Source organism: Ammospiza caudacuta, chromosome 1 (assembly GCF_027887145.1).
Source record: "Ammospiza caudacuta isolate bAmmCau1 chromosome 1, bAmmCau1.pri, whole genome shotgun sequence".
Lineage (NCBI taxonomy): Eukaryota > Metazoa > Chordata > Aves > Passeriformes > Passerellidae > Ammospiza > Ammospiza caudacuta.
Window position 1 is genome coordinate 112269587 of NC_080593.1, and position 27258 is coordinate 112296844.

A 27258-nucleotide genomic window follows, 5' to 3' on the forward strand; every position below is an offset into this window, starting at 1 on the left:
CCAGAGCATCTCAGGGTAAAGATTAGCTGTGCCCCAGACAATAAATTCTTCATGGGAGAATTCCTCTTGCAGCCCTCAGCCTCCTTTGGTAACTACCTGCCAGCCCCATATCCACTATCACTCTGCTCCTCCTCATCTTGCTCTCACCTGAATTTCAACTCAAACTGGCCCAGCCTCTGACCACCTTCCCCTATAGCAGGAGGTCATTCTGTGTTTTTCCCTGACTGAACCTGGAACTAAACCCCTAACCCTAGACTGACCCCTAAGCCAGGCACATAGCCATGGCCCAGACTGCCAAGGAGAGCTCTTGGGTTCTGTCCCTATTGTAAAACCTTTCTCTCATGTCCTTTATTTACCCTCAAGGATAAAGGGTAAAAATTAAATTTAGGGTAAGAAGAAGGCTTCTTGCTGAAGATCTGACCAGACTTTTTCCTAGCCCAATACTCTGCATAACCAACTGGGAATCTCAAATCTCTGCAGCAGTCTCCAGAGACCCCAAATGTCTCAGTAAACTCACCTGGTCTCCAAAGCCCAAAGAGCTGGTAATAGGAAAAAAGAGAAACCAACGAGTGAATGAATAAGCAGCATTTCATGACATCTTGCTCGGTTTTACAGCATTTCCTGTACTCTCAAATCAAGGATTCTGGGAATAGAAGAGGAGGCAAAATGCTAGAACAGAGCGTACACAGCAAAAATAAATTGGGTCCTTTCATGATGCTATTATCAGAGCTGCACAACAGTACTGCAGAGAGGCTGCAGGTCAGAGCCTCAGCTGCTGCAGCCCGAGCAGAGCAGGGCACGGCAGGGCACGGCAGGGCACAGCAGGCACAGCAGAAACAGCAGGGCGAGCTGCCCCCAACCCCGCGGCCCTGGGTGTGCGGGAGGGATGCAGCAGGGCAGCAGCTGGCACACACTGCAGCAGCTCCCACAGCGCCCCCCTTCCCACCTGGAACTGGATCGAGGTTTGGCTTTAGATGGACTCAGTCCACACCTACAAGTGACAAAAAGCCAATGACACACATCACCAGGCTGAGAAATGTTTCTGGGCTGTGCACGTCTGTAACGCACAAAGAAGAGAAATCCTTCAATTTTATACCGATGTGAGGAGCTTTTTCTTTTCTCAGAGTAAAGGTAAGATAATTATACAAAGTCTTTTATGAAAATTCCTAGGACTGAGCCCTTTAGTGGAAGAAGCTGTGCCATAACAAAATATTATGGTATATCAGCTTTTTGGTTCTGTACGCCATCATGCAAGAGTTCAGAATTTAATTGATTCACACTTTTTTGTATTGACTACACACTTTTACACTGAATTGCAGCATTAGGCAATTAAGAATTACGTTGTCTCTAGCAATTGAAGGTGTTAGATGCAAATCACAGATACATAAGATTGGAAGAAACCTTATAAATGTCCTATCTCCACTGAGGAAGAATCAATTCTGTAGCACATTCTTGAATGAAGTTTGCCTGTCTTGTTCTTCTAAAACTTTGACAATGGGAATTCTTTGAGAAACCTCTTCAAATCCCGAGATATACTGAGAAAATGATGCTCTAACATACATTTCTCTTGCTGCAAATCAATTTTCATCTTTTTGTTGGCATGGAGACGACTTGATGTTTCTCTGCAAATCTTTTACACAGGTGAAGAATGCTACCAGGTCATCTCTTATTTTTCTTTTCTTTCTAGATTAAATAAATATAATCACTCCTCTTCCTCTTCTCTAGCTAATTTTGCTTTAGATTCTTTTCTCATAGTATTCCAAACTGGGTGCACAACCTGAATAATTAGTGCTGAGTAGCACAGAGTAATTATCCTCATATTCACTAGAATTACATTTGTTCAGCTCATGGGACAGTGAAGTCATTATGGGGGCGAATGTTTTTCCAGCAGCATTATACTGTTGACTCATCCTCGGTTCATGACTGACTGCAGGACCCAGAGCCTTGGCTCCAGTACCACTGCCTGGCCAGCTATTCTCCATCTCACACCTCTGCATTTGACTTCTCCCCCCTAAGAGGAGTCCCTTGCATTCTTTATTGAATTTGATCTTATTGATTTCAGAGCATTTCACCAGCGTAGCAAGATTGTTTTAAATTCTAATCCTGTTCACTAAAGTGCTCACAAAGCCTTCCATCTCAATGTCATCCACAAATTTTACCCTCCATACAAATCATTACTCCCATCCAAGTCGTTAATGAAGGCACTGAGTAAAACTGACCCCAGACAGACCCTTTGGGACCTCACTTATAGTGTTCCCCTGGTTTGACAGTGAATCATTGATAATTACTCTGAACGAGTGGTATTTCAACTACTCATGCCCCTACCAGACTGCAGAGTGATTTTAGCCTGGCCTATTTTCCTCTTTTTTTTTCTTTTTTCCTTTTTTTCCTTTTTTTTTTCTTTTTTTTTTCAGTTCGGCATAACAACGTCATGCAGGACTACATCAAGAGCTGTGAAAAAGCCTTCCTCACATCTGAGCTTGCCATATACCAGCAGCTAGGTCAGGGATGCCCAGTGTACACAGTTTATCCTTGCAGCATCCTTGCAGTTAGATTGTGCAACTACCCTTGCAGTTAGATTGTAGTAGATTGAATCCGCCTTACCTATGCAGGCAGCAGATGATCTAACAACACACAGCAGGGTTTTAACTGACCACCTTCCCCCAGACACAGTCAAAGGGTAGGGAGGGACTCAACAGTATGCAGGATCTTTGTAGCACTTGTCCAGTCAATCCAGCACCCACAGAAAGGGATGAACTTGTGCAGACATTGTTTTGAGGGGTGAAAACTTCTCAAAACAGAAGGGGAAAGCATGGCACCCCCCTGCATGTCTCAGAGACATCATGTCACCATCAGCAATAGGGGTAGGTGCCTATGGAACGAGGCTCTTTGTCCTAAAGAAGGGCTTATATCTATTTAATTGGATTTATTTGTCAAAAGTCTTTGTTGCCTCAGTGTATTCTGCATGTTTAGGAACAAAGTGTACTTGCTTCAAAATGTTTCTTAGTGACAGTCCTAGCTTGACTCCCCTGAAAGTTACCATTTTCTTAATTTTTGCCTTTTTAATGACAGGTACTACATTTATCCACTGAGATTTTTCTCCTAGCAGCTGTCAAAGATCATTGTTAGTGCTTTTAAGACTGCTACAGTGCTTTAAATTTGCCAGCGTAAAGCTCAGTGGATGACTTCTACATGCCTTAAATGTCTAAAAGGTTTTCTGTCCTTGATTTTGGACTTTTCTACACACCTGTTAAAATGAAGCATGCTAAATTTCTGGGTACCACCTTGTTTGTGACTGGAAACCACTGAACGTGTCAATCTTCGTGTCACCTCCTTTTATTTTCTTGTTGCCCACAAAGCAGTAGACCTTCCTTTGGCCTTCCCCCATTTCTAACATCCTTTCAGACTTGTCATTACAATTTGTTCCCTCTGACTCATTTTGTGCCTTTCTGCATCCTTCCTACTCAGGCAGCCTTTGTCCCTGTGTTCCTTTCTGTGCAGTTGCTTTTGTGTGATCCCAGTATTGTTTACTCTGCAAGGTGAACCCATAGTGCCAGGGCTCAGTGCAGTCACAAGGACAGAGGGGAGGCTGTTCACTCACACAGCATCTCCCTCACACACAACATAGTGTGCACACAACTGAAAAAGCTGTTCTAGCTTCTTTAGAGCCACATGTAGATGAATTCATAGATTTGTTATCTCTCAAGATCATACAGCTTCACATGTGCTTGTGTTTGAAGTGTGGGCTCCCATTGTTTCTAGTGTCTGCTCCCATAAATCACTGTCTTGTAACTATTTTAGGCAGGTACGGATACACCTGCTTACCACAAGGATAGTTCCCACTTTTCCCTTGTAGGTCTTAAGGCATTTACAAGGCACCACCACCTTTTCCTGCTGCAGGTGGATGTACAGAAAGGAAAGGGCTGTGCCAAGGGCAACACTCAGCTCAGATTGGGTTAGGAATTCAAACCAGTTGACAAGTCCCAATCCCACATTCTTGCATGCAGCAGCATCACAGGTGAACCACTGACTTCCCTCAGTATGTGTAGAGGTCTAGGTGATACACATGTAACTTCACTTCCCTTTTAAAATGCTGCATACTATTTAGCTGCTTGGCTCAGACTGCAGCAACGTGCTAATGAAGTCTCTGAAAAAAGTCTGTATATTGCTCCACAATATCATTACAATAGCCAGCTTGCAAACTCTTTAAAGTTACACTTTAGCATTTTCATGACATAGAACACAACAGCACAGTAATGCACCATGCAACTACAATAATGCAAATAACACTCAAACTCGCTTATACCGGCTGACAATAATTGTACAGCACAATGTTTTCACTCTCTTGAAAGCTGACTTCCAGCTCTAGAATGTATAATTTATTTAATATTAATTCCTAAAAGGGAATTAAATATTTTGCTATTGTAACTGGTGATCTTTGCAGTTTTATCCTCTCAGACAACCTGAAATCCAATTGTTTGAAAGAATACTGTTTGGTGAAAAATCACTCCGCTTCCTCACAGCCTCCTGTGGAATGCATTTGTCAGTCTTTCACACAGCTGCACTCCTCTCAGATTCCCTTCAGACCCATTATTCACTCTGGCAGACAGGCTGGACTCTCAGGGTGAGGGTGGGAGCCTGTTGGAGCTCAGCTGAGGAGCGGTCACACCGCAGCAGCGTTAAAACAACACAAGGCAGGTTCTCCTGGTGTCCCTAGCCATGAGTAACAGCCAGTCTCACTCACCACTGAAAACGTTCTGAACTCCTCTTGGAGTAGAGTAAGTCATATCTCAGAAGGTACTTTAGAAGTGGAAGATGTGAATAGTTTTATTTTGCCAGCAAATAAAGGTCTGTGGCAACTTCTAATACAGCGTGATGTCTCTGGAACTGCCATCACATTCTGAATAAAACTCATGCAACTACAACAAAGCTACTAATTTAGTAACAGACTTAATCACAATTCTAACTTCCAGGTCATTAAGAAAGCCCAATTAAACCCATAATCTGGTGCTAAACAGTCAACACAGTTTCCTTCTTCCAAGGAGCGCATAAATAAAATTATTAATGAAAAAATTACAGCGCAGAAAGTGGGGGTTTTTTCTGCCTGCTAAAATCTTTAATTTCTATGTAGCAGAAATCCTACTTCTTCCTTGTGACATCTCAGTGTTAAGCACTACATTTTTCCAGAGTGAAGAATGGACTTTATTCTCTGGCTGTAATGAGTCAAGGAAGCCACTAATGCACAGTGTCAGTATTTTTACCATTATTATCTGTATTCTGGCATTTCCGACGAGTCAAAGATCATACTAATGATGATGTATCCAAAGGCCCAGTTCAGATAATGTACCCAATGGAACAAATTCAGTTTACTATTTGATTTCACAGGTACTTAATCATACAAAATGATGCCTAGTTGGCACAGTGATAGATGAACTGAGGACAGATTAGATTTGTTAACACTGACATTAAGATCAGCACTGTCTAGTGTGATTCCTGCTCCCATCACACTCTTGGATGTAGGAGGTGTGATCTCTCATTCCTCAGCAGTGGGGGGATGTGAAATTAGGAACCCCAGAATCTGGCACTGAATGGTGGGAGTGCTGCTTGGTCAAAATATGTCATTATCATGTCTGTCATCTTTGTTGTAAGAGAGCCATTTCTGTTATCCAAGAGGAAATCAGCTGAGCGTGGAAAACCTGAGAGAACTGTTAGAGATCTCATGGTTTAATGTTACTAAATGCAGATTGTAGGAAAGACAGTAAAAGCCTTGGAAACTCCTTCATGAATTGGTGGCTGGAAAGAAGAGTGGGTCAATGTGTGATAGGAGAGCTTGTTTAGAAGTTGTGACAGAAAAAAGGTGTAGGAATGCAGGAACTATTTTGAACTTCAAACAGAACGACACCTAGTCATACCTGAGACACTTGCCTTGTGCTGGAAGGGAGCAAGACAAACCACACAGTAGAGGTGCAAATTAGACTTCTGTTTTTTTTATGGATGAGACACCTAAAAAACTCAAGGTGAAAGATAGTGGGGCAACTAGAAAAGAACCTGTTGTTAAATTTGCCCTAGAATTACATTTTAAGTTTAAATTACTTCCAGTCATTCCCACTTTCCAACCTTGTAATTAGAAGCTTGACCTTATGCCTGGCTGGATTGACACTCTAATTTGATTAATGTTTGTACTTGACTAGTGTTGATGACAAGCCCCGGTGAAGCTAATAAACATGAGAGTGGTTTGTGAGATAATCCAAATGCATCTATACAAAAGACCATAAAGAACAGTTTTCTGGAGAAATGGCTCCCCAGGGTATTTATAAAGGCTCAGTACGTGGAATGTGCGGCTTTGCAGGTACAAAATTAATGGAGAGCAGGGGGATGTAGGGTGGGGACCAGAGTTTTTAGGTGTTTGCAGAAAGCAGCCTGCTCTCGTAGACACAGGCTCTCTGCAGGGGACAGAGGGCTGAAATACATCTCACAGTTGCAGGAAGCACTCAGACTGCTCCTTAACAGCCCTGCATTTCAATTTGTACCATCAGTGTGTCCATGAAACTGTCCAAAAGGCAGGATTTTCACTTTGCAGATGCTTCCCCTTTTGGTTTGGTTTTCATTTAGTTTTCATAAATTTCAAGCAAACCCAGAAACACGTTTTGCTCCTGCAAACTGGACATTCAATTAAAGCTTCACTTAGAATATGCTGATTTACTATGTACCCTAAACAAAACAACCTTCCTGATGTAGTAGTAGCTCTGTCAGGCAGGCACACTTTGTCTCAAAACTGCTAACCACACTTAGAGCATCATCAACTCCTTAAGTCTCGCTCCTGTGGTGCTTTGACAGGAATCAAAGCATTTTCCTATGGGAATTCTGCCTTCCATGTGACGACAGTTTGCTGAAAAGCAGCTTGCTAACTGTAGTCTCAATCCCCCTTGAAAACATTTGTTCTCCTGCCATGCACAGTCCATCCCAGTCAGGTCTGTGACCCGTGGAGTGGGGAGTCCATTGCTCACTCAGCCTTGGAAGGGCATGTTCCAGAGAATGAAAGATTAAGATTTATTGTGGAGAAACTGCCTATAAGTGCAAATAATTTAGCACTATGTTAAAACAGTGATTAATTTAGCCCATAATTTCAAGAAATGAAGCAATACTCCCTGACAAAGCCTCAAAGCTGTAATTTATAACAGCTCTCCCAGTTAGCAGCCTAGAGAGCCTGTTAATGTCTTCACTGGACTCCCTACTGAGCATCAAGGTCTCCTGGTATATTCTCCTGTGAGCTGTAAACAGAGATTTTAAGGACAGGTTCTCCTGTGGTCTGATCTGTTTTACATGTCACTCTTCCCTTTCAGTAAGGTTACTGACACTTAAACATCCCTGCTGGAACACAAGTCTTCCCTTACCTCATCATTACAGGGACAAAATCCCTGATTGCAGGCTCATTCATTTCATCCTCTGTGGTGCTGCCCTTCCCCTGTGTTCTTCTGTTATATTGTGATAATAATAATCAGCTTCCATGACTGATACAATCTGCAGACACAAAGACTTCCCTGCTGCCTTTCCCTCACCCACCACATCTCATTCCGAGCTCCCATTCCAACCTCAGTGTCCTCCATGACCTCATACCTTATGTCACCTGTTGTGTCACCTCTTATGCACTCCATCCCTCCCACGTTCCCAGTGTGTCTCACCAAGCCAGGGGATACCAGCAGGCCACTCTCTGTGGTACCAACTCTGCCTGAATCACAAGTCCACCCTTTTCTCACCTCTCCTTCCCACTGCTCCAGCAGTGTGAGGAGGCCAGTACTCAGAAAGTGCTATCAGAGTGAGAGTCCAGCATTGCCGGCGCCTTTCTCTTAAGACTTGTAAAATGAGGATTACTATGCTTAATGTTTGCATGAAGGAGGGGAGTGTAATGCCCTAGCTATCTAACCAGGCATGCTTGAGCCTCCAGTGTGATCAAACCTTCCCCTTTTCATTTTCATGTTTACTTGGGGTTTTTTTCCTAGTCAGAAATGCAGTCTCTTCATGTTGCTTTCAGATTGGACAAAGCATCATCATACAGGACTGATGTAGAAGTATCCCAAAAGCCTTCAGCCTTCCTGGCACCCTGTGATTAGGAGCATTTAGGCCATTAAATATTATCCCAGCTCAAGATTTTAAGTATGCAGCCAAAGAGTTATACATATTGTTCTTTTTGTTAAGTGGATGGGAAAATCTGTGAAAACTGAAGATGAAAAACCCCACCCAACTTCCAAATGTTGTTGCTTTAAAGACCATGCATTGCATTTCTAATGCAGATAGTTAGTTGTGTCTTATTTAAAGGTGCTGATGGTTGAAGATGAAAGGAAACCTGAGGCTGCTACTCTGAAAGGTGCTGAATTTTCCTCTCAGGTACCTGTGTGTTAAGCCTACATGGTTAATCCCTACGGTTTATCTGACCAGTTAGGAGAAGATAAGTGGGTCACAGAAACCGGGCGCTGGAGACCATTTCTCCAGCAAACCTCCTGCGCACATTTAGAGAACCGCAGGATGAGCAGAAGCCTTTGCTGCTCGTCACTCCCCGCAGCCGGGCTCCCCGATGTGCTCGGAAGCTCCCGCACACCCACCCACACGCCAACCTCGGCTGTCAGCAGCGAGCCGCGCTGGAGCCAGCGTGTGCCCCGCCACCGGCACTGGCACCGGCCCCGGCCCCGGCAGAACACGGCGGCTCCCGGGGCAGGGCTGCACCAAGAGCTCTTCCCCCGATAGTCCCGGCCGGCCGTGCCGCTGCCCAAGTTGCGCTCCGCTCTGCGCCCTGCAGCGGGAGCGCCGGTCGGGCTGGCGGGGGCAACAGGGGACGCTCGCCCGGGGCTGGGACCCACAGCGGGGACCCCCGGGACCCCTGCCCGGGGCTGGGACCCACAGCGGGGACTCCTGGCCGGGGTTGGGACCCACAGCGGGGACCCCCGGGACCCCTGCCCGGGGCTGGGACCCACAGCGGGGACTCCCGCCCGGGGCGGGGTGCCTTCCCCGGTGCCTGCCCCACGCTGCGGCACGGAGCGATCGCCCCCCACCCGGCCGGCTCGGGGCAGCGCTGGTTGGGACGCGCGGGTTCGGCGCCGTGAGGGGCCGGCACCGTGCGCATCCCCCTCCTCGCCCGCTCCTGAGGGAGCCGCGGCGTCGCGCCCACCTCCTCCCGCGGACAGGCCCCGCCCCCCCGGAAAAGGGGATGACATCATCCCTCTGCCCCCGCTCGCCCCGCCGCTCCCCCGGCCCGCCCGCCGCTCCGACAGGGATGGGGGGGTCCCGTCCGCACCCCCTTGGCGGAGCCGCGCTCTCGGGGGGCCCGGAGGGGGCTCCCGGCCCCGCCGCCCGGCCTCGCCCCTGCCCCACGCCCCACTACGTCATCCCTCCCACCGCCCCCTCTCCGCCGGTGCTGGCGGGGGAGCGTCTCCCGAGGGGAGCGCCGGGGCCGGGCAGCGGCTTCGCGGCGGCTTCAGGCGGCGAAGGGCGCCGGCGCACCATCGCGGCGCCGGCGCGGTGCGGCGGGCGCGGCTGCGCATCGCGGCGGGGCGGGCGCGGCGGGCGGGCGGCGGGGCAGCTCCTGCGCTGACACCTGCAGCATGTGCCAGGAGCTGCAGCGGCAGCGGCCGCCTCTGCCTCTGCGCGGCGCGGCCGCCCCGCTCCGGCGCCGTGCGCGGCGGCGGCGGAGCAGGAGCAACTCCCGCTCCTCCCGGCGCGTCCCTCCTCCTGCCTGGCACGGTGTGCCGGCGGCGGGTGCACGGTGACCTTACGGAGCGTGCATTACCTCACAGGTAAATATCAGCTGATCCGCCCCGGCGGCGGCGGCGGGAGCAGGCGGCGGCGGGAGCGCACGGAGCCTTGCCGAGGTAGCGATGCCGAGCGGGGCAGCGGGTGCGAGGTGCCGGGCGGGGGGCGCCGCCGCCGCCTGTTGCCGTGTGCCTGTGCGGGGCGGGGGGCGCCGGGGGTTCCCCATCGGCACCGCGGTCAGGGGGTGCGGGGCGGCCTCCGGAGGGTGGGCCGGGCGGGGGGCAGCCCCCCTGTCCCCCACCCTCCCGGGGCCGCCCCCCGTGGGGTCGCACGGCGCTCCCGCCCGTCCCCAGGCGCCGCTGGGGCGCTCCCGGCGTGCGAGTGTGCACAGGCATGCGGCACGGCACTCGCTCCCTGTCGCCCACCCAGGCGCTCCGTGCAGCGGGTCCCGGGCTCCCCGGAGACCACCTGGGGACCCGGTGGGCTGTCCCTGCTCGCCCGCTGTCGCCTCTTGCAGCCGGCTGAGGTAAAAGTGACGAAAGGACGGCGCCCCGCAGCGCGGCAGCGACTGCCTTTACCTGTGCGTTCGCCGGCTCCCTGGCAAACTTTGGTGCTGGGCGGTGAAAACCTCGATCGTTGCAGCCAAACTGGCTTGTTCCACACTCCCATGCTAGAAACCAGCTACCACCCCAAGTGAAATACTGCTGGCGACCGCCGAATCGGGTACTCAATCACTGGATCCACTTCCCAGCATGGGTGATGTTTTAGGTAGTACTTCAGTAGTACTTTAAACATGGGTGGGAAGCAGTGTGGTCTGGTAATCTTTGGTAGTTACTGGTGACCCAGATGTTAAAAGGAGAGATTCAAGTATATAAGGAGCATCACAAATTTGGTGCTAGTAGGCTTTCAATATATTGTGTAGTGTTTGAAGTTTTGTAACTTGCTGTTCAGTTCTGAACGCTGTACCTCTGCTTCTCTCCTTGTATTTTGGATGTAGAAGTATTTTAATGATGGGGGTAAAGGCATGGATTCTGTGGTTTAACAGTGTCATTAGCTATGGAGCTGTTTCCATAACTTTTACCTGGATAGCAGGTTGTGTCTCACACCTGTGACTGCCACATGACCAGACTAATAAAATTATGGCAACCAAAGAGTAGTAAGTGCTAGGTTTTTAAGTCACCCTGGTTTCTGGTTGTCAGAGAGTAAGTGAGCATGAGATAAGAGCCAATGCTATGTCTATTTTAAGTTCATGTCTTTATTGCGCTCCTCAAAAGAGAATGATCCTACTGACACATTTTTGGGTTTCACCTTCCTGTTGCAGTCAAGGTCCTGCATTTATTCAAAGTCTGTATTCATTGCAGTGGACAGTTTTGTGGGTTTTTGTGGATTTGGTTTTTTCTTTTTCATAAGACAGAGGTAAAACTCAAAGAACTGAACGCCTCAGAATAAATCTTGCCTTCCTGTACAAAAGCACACATATAGTACCATCTCCTGCCTTGACCTCTCAGTGGGATGTCAGTGTAGTCAGAATGAGATGCTATCGTCTTGCAGTGGTGGTAGTAAATACAGAATTACATACGTGTGCCCTCTGCCAGCACAAGCAAGTGGATGGTTTGTGCATGTAATGCTCAGTATGTGTGGATCCCCAGTGGTGTGTAACCGTTTCCACAAGCAGTTTTCAGGGTGTTACTGGTTGTGTGCACCAGAGCCCAGCATGGCTGAACTGTGCAGGATCAACCATCATAGATTCAACAGTCTCTGCAGAGTAGCTCAGGACCCAGTTCTGGACAGAAACCTGTCGCAGTGATCTCTGTGTTCTACAGTAACCCACTGATTCTGTGACTGAAAAACAGACAAAAAGCACAAGGTACATTATGGTAAACTGCTGGATACCAATCCCTTAACGTTTAGAGCAAGGTGAAGGATGAATTGTTTTGTTTGGCTTTTGAAGGTTTATTATACCTTTATTAATTATTTCCTTGTTTTCCGCAGTTCTATGCTGTCAGACTGTAGATTGTCTCCTCTTACACATTTTGCCCAGTATAAATCCATTCAGAATTGCCTGTAAGGGTCAGCACTGATATAACATCCATTCCAGGCAAATAATCACATATAATTGCACTGAAATCAATGAATATATACAGACATGAAGCTGTGAGAAGAAAATGGGCCTCATGGTGTTTTATATTTCTATAGTTGAAAGCCAAAAATAGCTGTCGTAAACACTGTGTGTCCTTTTGGAAGAAACAGTCAATGCCTACCTTAGAGTTGTTAAAAGTTTCTTGTGTTTCAGCAGCCTTGGGTTAGAAAAGTGAAAGCAGCAGTCTTGCAATGAGAACTTTTTCAGAGAAACTTTTTGTTCCAGTAGCTAATCTCCTTCTTAATTCCATGTTGTTAATCTTAGCATGCCCATGTTGACACTATTAACATTTGGAAAGGACTACTTTCTCAAACAGGGTTCCTTGAGTGTTCTTCCAGGTGTACTAGGGTTAATTCCAATTACTATATTTTAAACTGCTGCTCTTTGCATTAGTTATATATATTCCTATCTGTAGGCTTAACAACAAGATGCAAGTGGTATGGAATGTTACATTCCAATTAGTTTTGCAGTGCAAATGGGGATTATAGTTGATGGGTAGGTCTGACATGTACTGCATGACTTGTCATGTTTTTCCTGGAGAGAGGGGAGCCTTGGGTCTGAGTCACCATGGAAGAACATGGAGCCCCGTAGGCATAAAACTGGTGCAGTGGAGTGATGAGTCAGATCTCTTATCTTGAATTTCAGTATTATGTGCTATTCATGCCTCACATCCATTGTGCACCTAGGCAAGTAACTAACAGGCAGAAAACTCACCTAATAGGACCTCTGACTCGCCTTTTCTTTGCAAAGTTGGTCCTACTTCTATGGAAATAAAAGGCTGCTGGTTAGGATCATGTAGGAAATCATGGTGTATTAACCTTTGGAGCAAATCAGCTCTGCCAGGCTATACCCAGTCATTTCTTACATTGTTTCAAGTCCATGTAATACAACCTAATACTTAAATTTTCACTTTTTGGGCTTTAGAGTTCAACCAGCTTTTTCAGACTTCTAGAACTGGATAAAGAATAGCAGAGTAAGAGCAGTGTTGCATCTTCATAGACCCCAGCATTTGTTAAGCTAAATGACTTTTCATGACCATTGCTGTGGAATGTCAGTATTGTTTCTTTTTCCACAGGAAACTGATATAACTGCTAAGCTAACAAAAATAATTGATAATTCTTAGAAGTGGTAGCCTCAGAAATATGTTAAACAGCAAGAGTGAAGATTTGCCCACGCAGCTGTTTTTGGAAACAAAACAAAGCCCTACATCAGAGGTGTCTTCACTTAGACACTTACTGTGAACTTCCTTGAATAGCAGTCATTAATAACGCTATCTTCTCAAGCTAATGGAGCATGAAGGTTCCTTGATTTATAATCATTTGGGAGCAGATGCTTGAAATTCTGTCCACTTACACAAACAGCACAAGAATGACACTTTTGCTGAAAATCGGTGGGAGGCAGGGGGAAATTATGTGTGGGACTATCAGAATGGCTTGAAGAGTGTAATGCAATGTCTCCCTCTCCAATGTCATCACAAAAGCTACTAGAGGGACTGTGTTTGGAAAAAATTACATGAGGTTTCTGTTTGAAAATTGTAGCAGAACATTATTGATCTGTATATTTTTAATCTCCTGTGTGTAGCCAGTTACCATATTGTGATTGCTGCAGATGTTAGTGCTGGTTTTGGGGTAGGGGGTGTGTGTGTGTTCACGGTCTTGCAAAAAAGAGCTTCTGTCTTCTCACATTGCCTTAAATTGGGAAACTGTTACAATGAAGACATATGGAAAACCATATAGGAAAGATGTGCAAATTTAGATCTAAATTGTACAAATTCCAATTAAAGCATAAATGCTTCATCTGTTTTTAAGTTAGATGCATCTATTGTATTCTTTAGCTGTGCAGATATCTAGTGTCACTTGTGGAGAAATCAGTGCAGGCAAGGTTTAGTGGTCTCAGCTACTGAGATAAAATGCCAAGCCACTTGTAAGAACTTGGAATTTTCAGTGGTCTTTGTGTGCTGATGTGGAGATGACCAAATCTGAGACTAATTGCCCTGATGCTGTTCACTTCAGTAGAGCCAGGTTTTTGACCTGCTGCTTAAGACAAACAATGTCTGGGGACATGTGTTTTGTATGGGGCAGAATCCTTCCCTCAATTACGATGACATAAATCCAGTCTTTGTGTATTTTCTCCATCCCACTGAAGAGAGAAGGAGATCACAACTGTTCGGTTTACCTGTGGCATATCCACAGCTGCTGCTGGGGACTACACTTGTTTCATGCAGAGCCTGTACTATAAAATGTGTGACGTCATCTCCTCTTGGAAGCTCTGTATTTGTACTGATTATGTGAGAAGCATCACTGACAGTTCACATGCCTGTGCATATGCCACAAGGACCCAGAGGGAAATCCTGAGCCCTACCTTTTATTGTACAGAGGCTGCTGCATTTTTATAGGTGTGCTCTCTCTGTATAGGCAGAACAGCCTGTAAAGGGAAATGCAGCGATTTCTATAATTGTTCAAAAGAGATTACAACTTGACAGAATTCCATTCTATAACATACAAAGTACAAAAATAAAGGCTCTTTTCAGTTAAATCTTTCACCAGATTGATGTCAAGAAGCAATGCAGTATCTCAAATGATTTGGTCTTTTTTAATCTTCTTAGCTGGAAGAGATGTCAGAAGAGCCATTCAAAATTGAAGTAGAAGATACATGTGGAATTTCCTCATGTAGTGGTCTGGATGTCTGCTTATTTTGCTTAAGAAGAAATTCAGACTTCAGAGGCACACTTGATTTTCTTTTCTCTTGGTGCTGACAAGCTCTGCCTTGGCTTAGTTGTTTAAAGAGGTAACAGCAATTAAAATGTCATGTGACGGAAATGTCTATAAACTGTTTTGTGATGTAATTATCATAACGTAAGATTTTTCTGACCTGATTAAAATCAACAGGGAAAGGAAACTTGCAGCATTGTCTCTAGCTTTTCAAAAGTTCAGCTGGGACTTCTTCCTGACCACTGAATCCTCACACAGTGGGTGTGAGTGGAGGCTCATTTAACTGGTAAAACTCCTCCATAGCAGAGTTCGATGATGTTGATTTAAATAAAAGCATGATATAATTTTGCCCTTGGGCATTCCTGGGGAGCAGAGGAGCTGCTGGTTTAGTGCCAGAATTTGCTTGTCATGCTTACGGGTGAATAGACCCATTGACTAGTGAGACCACATTGAACTGTTCATCTTGGCTCATGCAGGGAGGCGGAGCTGTGTTTGCATCCCACTTAACACCAGTGAGGGTGGGATAAGCTGATTCCAGCCATGAGGAATAGCCACATTGAGAGGTTCTAAAGCAGGGTTCTAGTGGCCAAGTTCACAGCTGACTGGAGGAAAAGAAAAGCAGAAGATAACATGCCAGGAAATGTTGCATTATTATTGTCATTGAGAGATTAAAACCCCAATGCAAAGCATGACCCACCTCTCTTCACGCAGTGCAAGTGTAAAGGTGAAGGTCAGCTTTAAACAGAAATGTGAACAGGAGCAGCATGTGCAAGATGATCCTCCTGGAAAGATCTGGGCTGAATTGAAATCTGATGCATGTAGGTCTGATCTTGACTACTGGTTCCTGGGCAGCTGGAGTTACTCAATTTGTCTGCACGCGTGTGGAAGGAGCTGCCTTTTGTAGGCCATTTGTCTGTGCCCTTACGCCACACAGAATTGCTCTGTATAGTGGCTATTTACATCTATTGAGTCGTCTCACAATTACCCTGTTGTACTTGATTGGTGCCAAAGTCAAAGTTAAGTGATGGCTGGCCTGTGCTCAGCCACAGCAGCATTGTCCGCCATAATCACCTCCACAAAGTAGGATCACAGTCTGAAGTACCAGTCAGCTCTCTTTTCTTTCCCCTTTGAAATCTTCTTTGCTTTGGCATGTGTGCCAATGGTCGTGCTCCCGTGGTGTGCCACAGAAATCTGAGTGGCACTGGGAGGCTTTGGTCCCTGCAGAAAGGAGGGCTCCTGGCTGCCCACCAAAGTCCGTCACCGCCTGACAGCTCTGCTTCAGCAAAAGGGACCGACCAATGTCCCGGTGGGCACGGTGCCAGCCTGGCAGATGGGCTCCGTGTGGGCAGCCAGCAGAGCACATACATGTGTGTAGATGTAGATAATTGTATGGATGGGCATAATAAACAGGCATCTCTGCAGTTTGGAAAAAGCTGCCCAAGTGAACGGCTGCGTAGCAAAGCAACGAGCCCAAAGAGAGACTTCTTTTGGACAGGGGGCATGCCAGAGTGCTCAGAGGAAGGATCTGTGCTTTCCTTGTTGCTCTCTGCTTGCAGTTCTGCAGATTATGTAATAAACAAAGGAGGCTATTTAGTCTTTTGAATCTAGGCACTCTTGTAACAACTGGGAATGTGGAAAATGACACTTCACTGAAGTGAATTTCCTTACAAACCACTTGGAGCTTGCTACCAGCTCTGATTCTACCAACACAGCTACTGGTACAGCGTGAGATCAGTGAGAATTTGTGCACGCGATACTTTTTGTTTTGAATTGTGTTCTAAAGCGTGAAGTACTAGAGTCAACAAGAGTTGTGTGGAAATCAGTTGTCAGTACAAAATGTACCAAACTGTCTTCGTAGGTGATAGCTTCCAAAATCTTTGCGTAGTTAGCTAGACTCCTTAGCTAAGCCCCTTCCATGGAAGGCAGTCAGCTAACACACGCTGGCCATATATTATTTGATAGTTAAATATGTAGAATTCTTTCGAAGACATTAACATTAGCTGCATCTCTGCAGAAAGGACATAGGAAAGCTAGGTGACTTGAACTTGTCTGCACATGGATTTGATTGCAGAAGCCCATCTCCCTAATTTTATAGATGTGATGCTGGAGAATCACCTGGCCTTGCTGTCTTAGGGCACACAGGTTTCTTGCTTGAAGGTCCAGCTCTTACTAGGAGAGAGCACTTGTGGATTGCAGGATGAATAGCATCACATACCCAGCTGGAAATTGCCATGGTCTTCTCTTAAAACTCTGGAAGGTCTGTGGATGCAGCTTTTTTGAGCTGGTAAGGCAAACCACGGATCTCTGATTTCTGGCAAAATCCGTAATGAGCTCCGGATACTCTCAGTGTAAAAGTAGAGATTCAGCTTTATCTTTCTAGGATCCTTAAGTTAGATTATCTGGAATTACTGGGATAAGAAAAATCTTTTCTCAAATCCTGGAAATAAATGACATTTGCCAGATCTAATACAATCCCTTTATGCTTAACCCAAAGACATGGCAACTGCCTGTTTGACTCCCAAATCAGGTACTGCTGATTTCTAAGTGCACACAGTTCACAGAGAAATATTGCAAGCCAGCACATTAAATGCACTGGGACAGACCTGGGGAGCGTGTTTTGGCTTAAAGAGCGGGACGAGGCTTTTGTTGGGGACTGACCTACCTGGCAAGGTGTCCAAAATGAGTGTGAGGAAAACACTGTTCTGAAGTGGGGAAATAATGAGGTAATTTCTTAGGGCATGGATTTTAAAAAAATGATTAAAACTTCTGCAGGTTTCAGAGGCAGGCATTTGCTCCTGTAATGGAAATGATAACACCATTCCAGGTCTGGGTATGATGTCTGACGTGTAAACACACTTTTATTAACTTCTTATTCTTTTTTTTAGGCTTCCAGACATGTTTATCATGTGACTCTGCTCATTTTTTCCCTTCTTAAATATTAACCAGAACAAGCAGTTTGATGGTGGTGTGCACTAGTTAACGGGAACTACAGAAATTTAAATTCCCCTGTGTTGGAATTCTGCAAGTTTTGACACATTTAATCCCTCTCTCCTTAGCCCACATCGGCCATTTCCCTTTGTGCAGGCTAGTAGGAATACAGCCTTTAAGTCTCAAGAGGTTTTTATCAGTTTCTTATCACTTGCCTTCAGCTGCTTCTGGTGGGACTGTTAGAAAAACACAGGTGTAGTGCTTCAAAGGACTGGGAGAGGACAAAGGGATAGGAAAACAGGATGCAGGAGGAGGAGGTGGGTTGTTAAAAGGGGAAAGTGGGATGGAGAAGAATAGTGCGTGAAAGGAGAAAAAAAATGCAAAAGGGAAGGGTAGAAGAAAAAAAGCCTGAAAACAGCAAAAAGAAAAGAAGGAAGGAGAGGAAAGGAGAAAAAAACCCCAACCAGATCATCTGGTAAGAAGGATGTACTGTGTTAATTTAAATTAGTACATGCTCCAGCTAGGTTCCTTTTCTCTTAACATGACAGAGCAGAACTGATTTTTGCAAAGGCTTGTTTGGCAAAGAGTCTCATTTGACCTTACAGGACTACTTTCAGGAGGAATTCTCTCGAGAGGAGCAGTGTGAGCAGTAGCAGGGTCAGTTTGCTGGGTTTTTCAAGCCCACAGCCAGGACATTGGAAGCTGAACTGCATCAGGCCATGCTCTGTGTAACCTTCTGCAGAGAAAGGTGATACACGCTGTAAATACTGCAATATTAGAGTGACTCAGAAAGTAGTCCCTGTTTCTCTAGACAGATGCAGAAGATTTTAAAGCAGTTTTTGTGAACACTGTGTTTCTTAAAAGGCACTTTGCTAATTTTTCCTTCATGACTGCTGTTTATCTAGTCATATCAAGACTCAAATGATTATGGACAACTGCATGGAACTTTTTTGCACAGAAAAGGTACACAATATCTGTTGTACACGGTAGTAACATAAAATGCAGCTACTTTGTACATTTCTCTGCATTAAGCATTAGCCAGTCATCCTTAAGCAGAAGGAGAGGTTTCACCTTCATGTTTTGGTGAGAGGTATGTTTCATTTGTCCCATTGTGGTGGTGCTTCTGTATTTCCACAAGGAAAGCTAACTTTCTGATACCTTGGGAGCCCCATATTATCCCTATTTGCATTTACTCGTAATTGTTACCTATCTTCATTTTGAAGATAAACTGGCAGAAAGATAATTATTCTTGCACAGTTTGTGGGGTTTTTTTTCTTTCAGCATATGAAAGCACATAGCAGGGATTACAAAACTCTCTTGATTTGTTGTAGGCAATCAGACTTTTGATTGTGCACTTGACTATCAGAACAAATTACTTCTTTACCATAAGCTCTGTGCCAAATAATGAATGTAATGTTAGTGGGCTTAGTGAAGCAGTGGGTTATATTACAGTGACTGCAAAGCATGAAAACCTACTGTGTCTTTCTGTCATAAAAAGGCCCTGCCTGTGCTGTAGATCCTGTGAAGAATTTGTAGAGATACTTGAAAGGATAAAACACTGTATAAATTCCTAAAGTTCAAAGAGAAAATACCACTCAGGATAAAAAAGGGAGCTTAGCCCAGCAGCAGCTTAACCATATACGACAGATCTGGTGCTAAGTCCTGCGCCATCAATGCAAATGCTTCTGGAGTTCACCAAGTAGCCACATGGAAAGACTAGAAGAAAGGCTTTGAGGATACTGACCTGGGGAGAGGGGTAGAAATAAAAGGCACATGCTTCCCAATAAATGACTCTTATTCTCTGGGCAGGGTGCAAACAGGGAGGGTTTAAGAGATGTGCACAACTAGATTTGTATTGCATTTCCTGTGAAAATTGCTTTTGAAGGCTTTAATGTGTTTGTCTGTATTTCTGTGCTAGTATTATGCTATAAATAAAATTGGGAACCAAGTAAGTTGGGCATCTTGCTGGAATAAAAGAGGGAAAGGTCACACCAAGCCTAAACAATGTTTTTGAGTATTGAGAGTTAAAAAAAAAAATCATGAGCTATGCCCTCCTTTGGTTGCCATATAATGACATGAATATTTGATCAAACCAGATCACACTTAGGCCATGAGGGTAATCAAAAATGCAGTGAGAAGGCTGGTTTAGAGGTCACGCTACTTCTGGATACTTCCCTTTGACCTTCAATTGCCTCTATACATGTCCTGGACCCAGCTGTTTCCCTTTCTTGCCAGCTCCACACAGAAACATCCCATGTTACAGTCATGCCTCACGCTGGCCTCCCTCCTTCCCCTGCAGCTGCTTCGGTCTCCTCTTGTCCTCTGCAAGCCCAAGGATCCTCTCCTGTCCTGCCCATGGCACCTGGATTTAAGCTGCTCTGTCTTAACCACTGCTGCACATTGAGTGAGGATGGCCTGTGAATATGCAAACCATCTCAGTAATTATTTGCACTGCTTGTCTCACAGAGTGACACAAACCCTGGTGGCTTTGGCAGGTTGCTGTCACCGTAAATGTGCAAGGACAGCTTGTACAAGTGTCCAAGGAGAAGGATGACACAACAGTGTTTTAGCAGCTCTGCTGGTACCAGGTTTCAGACTTTGTACCCGGCACTCAGTCTTGTTTCAAATAGTGAAGGTAAGAAGTGATGTTCTACCTGGAACACCTTAATGTTAAATAAAATGAAACAGACACATTTTGTTGTTATCATATTACAAAAGTTCCCATACCTTCTTGGTGGTTTCTCATGAACAGCTCCTCACAGCACATCCAACAAAACCCCACCTGTCTCCTCACCCAGCTAACCCACTCTTTTTTAGTACTCATCCTTATTGGGCACAGCTGTGGCCTGTTAAGGGCAGGCCTGTTCCTAATCTTTGGTGATTAGTACAGCTGCAACTCCTCAGGTGTGAGACTACCTTCTGCACTATCTTTATTTTCTTACATTCTATCTCTCCACAACATTTCATGCTAAGTGCAGTCCTAGGAAAGTAGGTGTGAGGTTGTAGTCCCTGCTGTGAGATGAGCATGTTTGTTACAGGCCATATTGTGGCTTTCTGGCCCTTCCCGGTGACCACAGGGGTAGAAATGGTTCATACTGCCTTTGTTTGTCCATAGGAAAAGGAAGAAAGATGGAGCTGCATCTCTGTTCTGAAGCTAAAGTACAGGCTAAAGGTATTCTTTTTTCCCCATGGATTTAGGGTTTTTTTAGGAGACTGCAGCAGTGTATTCTAAGCAGTCACAGGAGCTTTAATGACAGCTGTTTTGCTTGAAAGCCTGTATCTGTCAGTGTCAGTAACATGGTTTGATGTAATCCTTCGGATTTCCTCATGTTTAAAAAAGCTGCAGTCTTCTTTGCCTACCAAACCACATTTAACAGTTGAAATTTTAGCAGTGAATATTTCTAAAACCTGCCATTTTGTATATACTGTGTTTGATGATCCTACTGTTAATGTATTTTTAATACATCTCTTACCTTAATCTGAACATCCAGTTAAGAACATGAATGAAGAAAATAGGGTAGTTTGGAAGAAAAAGAAACAGAAATAAAATAATACTAGCAGAAACCTCAGCAGTCCCATATGTCTATGCCATTTGCTGCTCAAAACCAAGGAAAAAGATTTAAAAACAAAGTTGTCTTTCAGAGCAGACCTTCTGCCAATGAGTCAATGTCATCTCACTACTCAGGTGTCAAGAAGGTTTGTCCTTGAAACCCAGATTTCCCTTACATATACTGACATGTGTTTTGCAAGACCTTGAAATTACACAAGGGAAGGAGAGCTGGAAGCTGCTGCCGTAGCTACAAATGGTCACAGTTATCCCATGAACCTTCAATTCCCTGAGCTCTGGGGCTGCAGATGGGAAGCCTGGGGCTGCAGGCAGGGCTGGAGGGGCTGCCCCTTTGGCCGGGTGGGGAAGTGCAGGTGTACCACTGAGGGCAGGATGCAGATGTTATCCTCCTTTTGACATCACCAGCTGGGCTGTTGCTCACTTTTTCTTTTTCTTTTTCTTTTTCTTTTTCTTTTTCTTTTTCTTTTTCTTTTTCTTTTTCTTTGTGGGGATATAGGACCTGACCTTAGCACTCCTGAGTTGGCTATTAGGAAATCAACCAGGGCACTTGAATTAACTGCTGGTTTTTTTCCAGAGGATTCTCTGTGGCCTCTGCTTAACAGAGAGAAAAAGTGATGTTGTCCCATTACATCCTAATTTGTTGAAACCAACATGCCGAGCTACAAAGAAACTTGTTACCCAGTATTATCAGAATCTAGCTGGATGATTCTCAGGAAGCTTTGGGAGGGGGGAAAAGGTGTTTGGTTTTTCATGGTGGTATTCTTCCTTTCCTCACTTTTCTTTGTTTTAACTTCTTTCTGCTGAAATGACAGTAGAGCTTGCATGTTGCTGTAGTTAGCTCTTCACACATCCATTTCCGTTTAAGCAAGATACTGGACCAATCTACATTTTTCATGTGGTCTTCAAACGCAGTGATCAAGAACAATGTGTTGCTTTGTTTGCAAAACCCCAAACCAAAAGTTTATCACTTCCTTATCTCTGACAGCCTCACAGCAGTGGAACTTCCTGAACCTCTTGCTCTCTGCTTGGCTAAGTCCAAAAAAATCCCTTGTTAACATGGGGTTAAAAATTCATTAAGAATATATTTGCTCTTTATGCTTTACCTTAAATTGTATTATACTTTTATTTGGAAAGAGCACATCAGTGATTGGAACATAATTTAGGAAGAGTTTTAAATGGTGTTAGAGTGTTTGAATTGAAGCTCCTGCATACACTCATACACAGTCCTTGAATTATGAAAACATTTGTTAGTGCTTGTTATGTGAGCAGTGTGGCTGGAAGCTCAGACCTTGAAAAGGCCTTTACTATTTTTTTCACAGCTTATTTTTCAGAGTTTATTCATTTTGTTTCTTTTTATTTTTGTTTTTAAAGAAGATGATCCTCCCCTACCCTCCTAGAGCTGAGTGTTTGATGTGACTTTGTTTTGGAAAGTGGTAACACCCACTTGCATACTATTTGTGAATTGTCGATGTCATTAGATATTAAGGTGTTTAGCTTGATTTGGAAATACAAGGTTCTGGTCTGTGTTGTCTGTGCATCTGCATTAACAGTCTCCTAGCTGTTGTGTTTTTCTCCTTGGTAAGTATTCCTAGCAGCAACTCCCACAGCAGTTCCTTCTGAAACTTCAGCATTTGTAACTATACTGTTACCACTGGCTTTTTTAATATTCTATTTTTAAATCTCCCTTTTAAAAACAAAATACATGGAATAGTTATCAAAAAATGTAGCAAAAATCCTACCCTAGCTTCTAAGCCTGTAAAGCAAAATACAAAGCAGTACAGCCAATCTGTGCCTTCTCATACAAAAGGAGAATGTAACACACAATCTAGGCAGTAGATCCTGAGCTCCAGAAATTCATACAGCTTCAGTAAAGTCACTCTTAAGGGAATCTCCTATGACTGTTCCCTGTGTGTTTCCTGTGAAATGTCCAGTGCATACACTGGGGTAGGATCAAACCACAGCTACACCAGAGAAGAGAAATAGGTGCCTGAAGATGTACAAACATGCATGTCTACAAAGGTGAGGTGACAGGATTTCTTAGCATACTGGGGAGAGTTGGTGAGGAAGGAGCCAGTGGTAATAGAAAAAAATAAGACAAAAAAAGTAAGGAATGAACAACAGGCTTTCTGTAATTACTTGTAGAGTGTATCACAAAAGCACAACTGCAAAGAGTAAGTCAGTGTCCTAAGAACAAGAACTGCAATGGTCAGTCCCTTTCAAATGGTGTGGAGTCCATGCCTGCCTTAATCCCAGAGACTTGTTGCAGTAGGGGGGGAGCTTTTGAAATCCATGAATTGTTCTATTCTTTTGTAACTGGAGTATACTAAGTCAGCTCATAAGTCAACCAGTGTCTCACAGTGGGGCTTTTAAGGTGGGAGTTTATCCACTGTTTTATTTACCAGCCATATTTATTTGGCTTTAGTATTTAACTATTGCATTCCCAGATAACATTGGTCACTGCTAAAAGTAATGACTTGGTTTTTTCAGATTTAAGTGTATTTAATAACACTGTCAAATAGCAAATGTTTCTATTTCTGTCAGTACACCTCCTTTTTAGCTCTTGCAGCCTAAGTAGGAAAAAATGCTATAACGAAAACTTTGGGAGCTGATATTAGAGCTGGCTTTCTGTGGGAAGTTTTGTGTGCAATCCCAGGTGGTTCAGCATGACAGAGATGCCAAGTTAGCCCCTGGGTGCAGAGGGAAGGCTTCAAGGCTGAATGATAACAAGTTATGTCCTTCCATGTTTTGTACACTTACATCCTCCTTTTTTCCTATCTGAGTACTTCAGATGATGAAAATAACTGGCAAACATTTTTTCTTGTTTGTTTTGTAAGTGGTCTTGAACTGACAAGACAAGAAATCCTTAGACCAAAGGACAGTATTTTTGTGAAGGCTGCAAATGTCTGAAAGCAGAGAGGCAGAATATATTTACCTCTGCTGTGATTTACTGCTATAATAAGATTTTGTTTTGCTTTGCTGCATACACCAGGACTTTAAGATTATGCTAGCTTATACTGAGCTAAATCCAGATATGGGATTTGGCTGTAAAATGTACAAGGAGAGGTTTGTGTCTGCAAAAAGTCCCTACAATCCCCTTTCCATGAGGGGATATTAGCAGGTTGAAAGGAATCCATTGCACAGTGCTGCCATGCAATCCCGGCTGAATTAATTGTGACCTTGCTTTTCACACCCCCGCAAGGGGTAAGTTCACTGGGCTCCTTCCAGATGGCAGTGTTCCTTCCCTGCAGGTATTTTGGGATTGCTGAAGCTCATGTTGAGCAGAAGTATATGAACGCGTCGGTGAGCGATGCTCTCCTCTGCTTCGTGCTTCTGTGCCGTGCAGTCCATGGCAGGGGCTGCAGGACAGGCCCCTCCTGAGCCTGCACAGCCCACTCCAAAGGTCACCCACCCACACCCTGCGTGCTCCTGAGCCAGCCCTTGTGCTCCCCCTCAGCAGGAGCATCCACAATGGCTGGAGCATAACTACTATCATTTGGTGATTCATTTGCAGTGCGTATTTTCTAAAAATTGCATAGCCTGTTCTCAAAAGCAAGGCGAAGAAAAAAGCAGCTGTGATGAAAAGAGAGGAAGAAAATCTCACACATACAAAACACAGAGCTTTAAAGAACCAAACCCACATTGTTAGGGGAGGGGAAAAGACCCGAAATTTGCCATGCCATATCTTTGAAAAAGATCAGAAAGATTTTTGAGGTGCTATTCATATTTTAGACAATTAACAGCTATACCAGTGAGTTTAATAACATACAGATTTAAACTCAGTTCTGACTTGCATTTCTTATTTTGTGGGTTTTCACAGAGAATAAACCAGGAAGTTTTCCCTCTTGTAAAAAGATATGATTTAATATTCAGTACTAGTGAATTTTAGACATGTGATACTGATAGTGAAATAAACACTGCTTTGTAAGTGGTCTAAGAAGCATCAGAACAGACCAGTCCAACTTCTATTCTATCAGTGAATACAAAGAACAATTTCATTGTGCCTCTCTTTATTCTAGCACAGCTTACGTAGAATTTGATTAAAAAAGCAGAAAATTGACATGACTGAAAAAAAGAAGGAAAAAGCTAATCTTCAGTGCTATGGAATGTTTTGCTAAAAGCTTTTGCTTTCTGTGTAAATTGATCAACAAAAACCTGTAGCCAAACCCAAAACTTCCCATTCAAATATTTAAAATGTTTCATTTAAAAATTCTTGATCGAAAGATTTTAATGTTGCCAAATTCATTGTTTTCTTTACCTCAGTCTGAACTTTTTTTTTCCTTCCTGAGTCACTGCAGCACTTCATCCTTTCTGTCTCCTACTGTGTCAGGTTTCCCAGCCTGAAGATACATTTTTTCTTGGCATGTCATCAGTATGCAGCTTCTGTGCCCAGTGGGGAGGTTGTATTTTGCTGTCCAAAAGCAGCTCCATAGTCCAGTCTACAAGACACCAAAATTAGAAATCCGCTGAGATCCTCCAGCAGCCCAGAGAGACACAGCTTATCCCAAAACAAAAACACTCAGTCTGTTTTGAAAGTGATGCATTTTCTCTGCATGAATTAAACTTGGCTTTTAATGAAGCACTTAATTTGATTTTGCTGATGGAAGATTTCAGTTTTCAGCTCAAGTTAAAGCACTTCCGTACTAAAATTTCTGCTGTTTGATTTTGTTCTCCTGACCAAGTCTCTTCCAAGACTCTCTTAGTCTTTGTTTGCATGGTTTGTAACTGGGAAATATCCTTGTTGTAAAGGTTTCTTTTCTTCTGGGATGCGTTCCCTGTTCTTACAAGCAGGGAACTATGGAACCAGTACTCTTTCTCAAAGTGGAAGAAACATGTCAAGGTCAGATGATAAATTTCCTTGCAGACTAATACATGGATTTATGTTGAAGGTCCTGACCAGCTTGAAGCCCAGTGAAACAAAAATTCCTGCCTGTGTGTGTATTTAAGGAATAAGCCACAGATGAGTCATGAATGCAGCATTACTAATGACCCTACCCACACCACAGCTGCTGAACCTTTCTGCAAGGCAGACCTCCCCCAGATGCCGGGAACACCTCATCAGTACTCTCTGTGTCTGATGGGCTCTGACAGGCTTTCAAAGCTGGCCCCCAGCTTCTAGCTGAAGAGACTGTGTAGAATCCTAGTAAAAAAAATCTGTTCCCTGCCCCATGGACGATGTGTCCCACCCACATCCTTCCCCTGGCCTCACCTCCTGGGTGATGAAATCTCTCAGCCCTCCAGTAATCCTTGTAGCTCTGAATTTACCTCAAAGTCAGGAAGCTGCAGCAGAGAATCGCTGAATGAGTGAGTGGATGCATGCAAATACATGCAAACAGAAATACATGCAATTACATGTGGTAATTTGTGCAATCTTAATAGTCTGCCTATATGTCTATTAGCATTTTCTTTGATGGACTAGCTTTCCTTTGACATACTTTTTTGAATGACCTCTGTAAAGGCATTTTATGAAAGTAAGGTAGGAATAGTTCAATGTTGTTTCAGAATAGGCTACAGTCCTTTTGTGGCTCTCCTCGTTAAACAAGCAGTTTTTTCTCCCAGGGCAACAAAATGTGAGTTGAAAGTAGGATGAGAGCAATTAAGATCCAAGAAGGGGTGTGTATAAAGATAGGATTAAAGAAAGCTGAAAAGCAAAATTTCAGCTGAAAAAGAAAAGACTGATACATATATTGAAAGCTTTTGATGGCAGCAAAGTATGTAGAAGGGCAGTTCATTTAATTTTAGCTTTTGTTTTAACTGCCAGTTTACTGCAAATGAAGATTTTGATTTCATTCTAAAGAACATTTTAGGGAATGGTATTTCTTCTGCCCCTGAATGCGATTGGCAAAACAAATTTGAAAGATTTGCCACATGAATGTGATTTCTCTCTTTTTTCATGAAATCTAGATTTAATAGATCTTTTTTTTTTTTTAATGAGAGCTGTCATTCTTTTTTCTCCTTTCTATTTTGCTTTTCTGGCTGGCTACTGTTGTGTGGTCTTTTGGGCCACTGTAAGCCCTTTTATTTAAAACAAGCCATTTTCATAAGAATCTTGCTGCTTCCCAGTTTGGAAACCTGTACATGAGAGCTGCTGCCTTTTTAAGCCCTGTGCTGTCTCACAGTGGTGCCAGGAGGAGAGCTTGCTGTTGGATTGCTCCCACTCTCCCACTGCT

The 27258-nt window shown here is 44.2% G+C and overlaps 1 protein-coding gene across 1 annotated transcript in view; it reads left to right on the forward strand.

Moving 5' to 3' along the window:
- The first annotated feature begins 9563 nt into the window (after nucleotides 1–9563).
- The window catches only part of DTNA (dystrobrevin alpha), a 221843-nt gene continuing 204148 nt past the window's right edge, over nucleotides 9564–27258 (forward strand). Inside the window, exon 1 of the mRNA XM_058809263.1 lies at nucleotides 9564–9788. The gene's annotated coding sequence lies outside the window, so the exon portion shown is untranslated. The remainder of the gene's footprint in view (nucleotides 9789–27258) is intronic.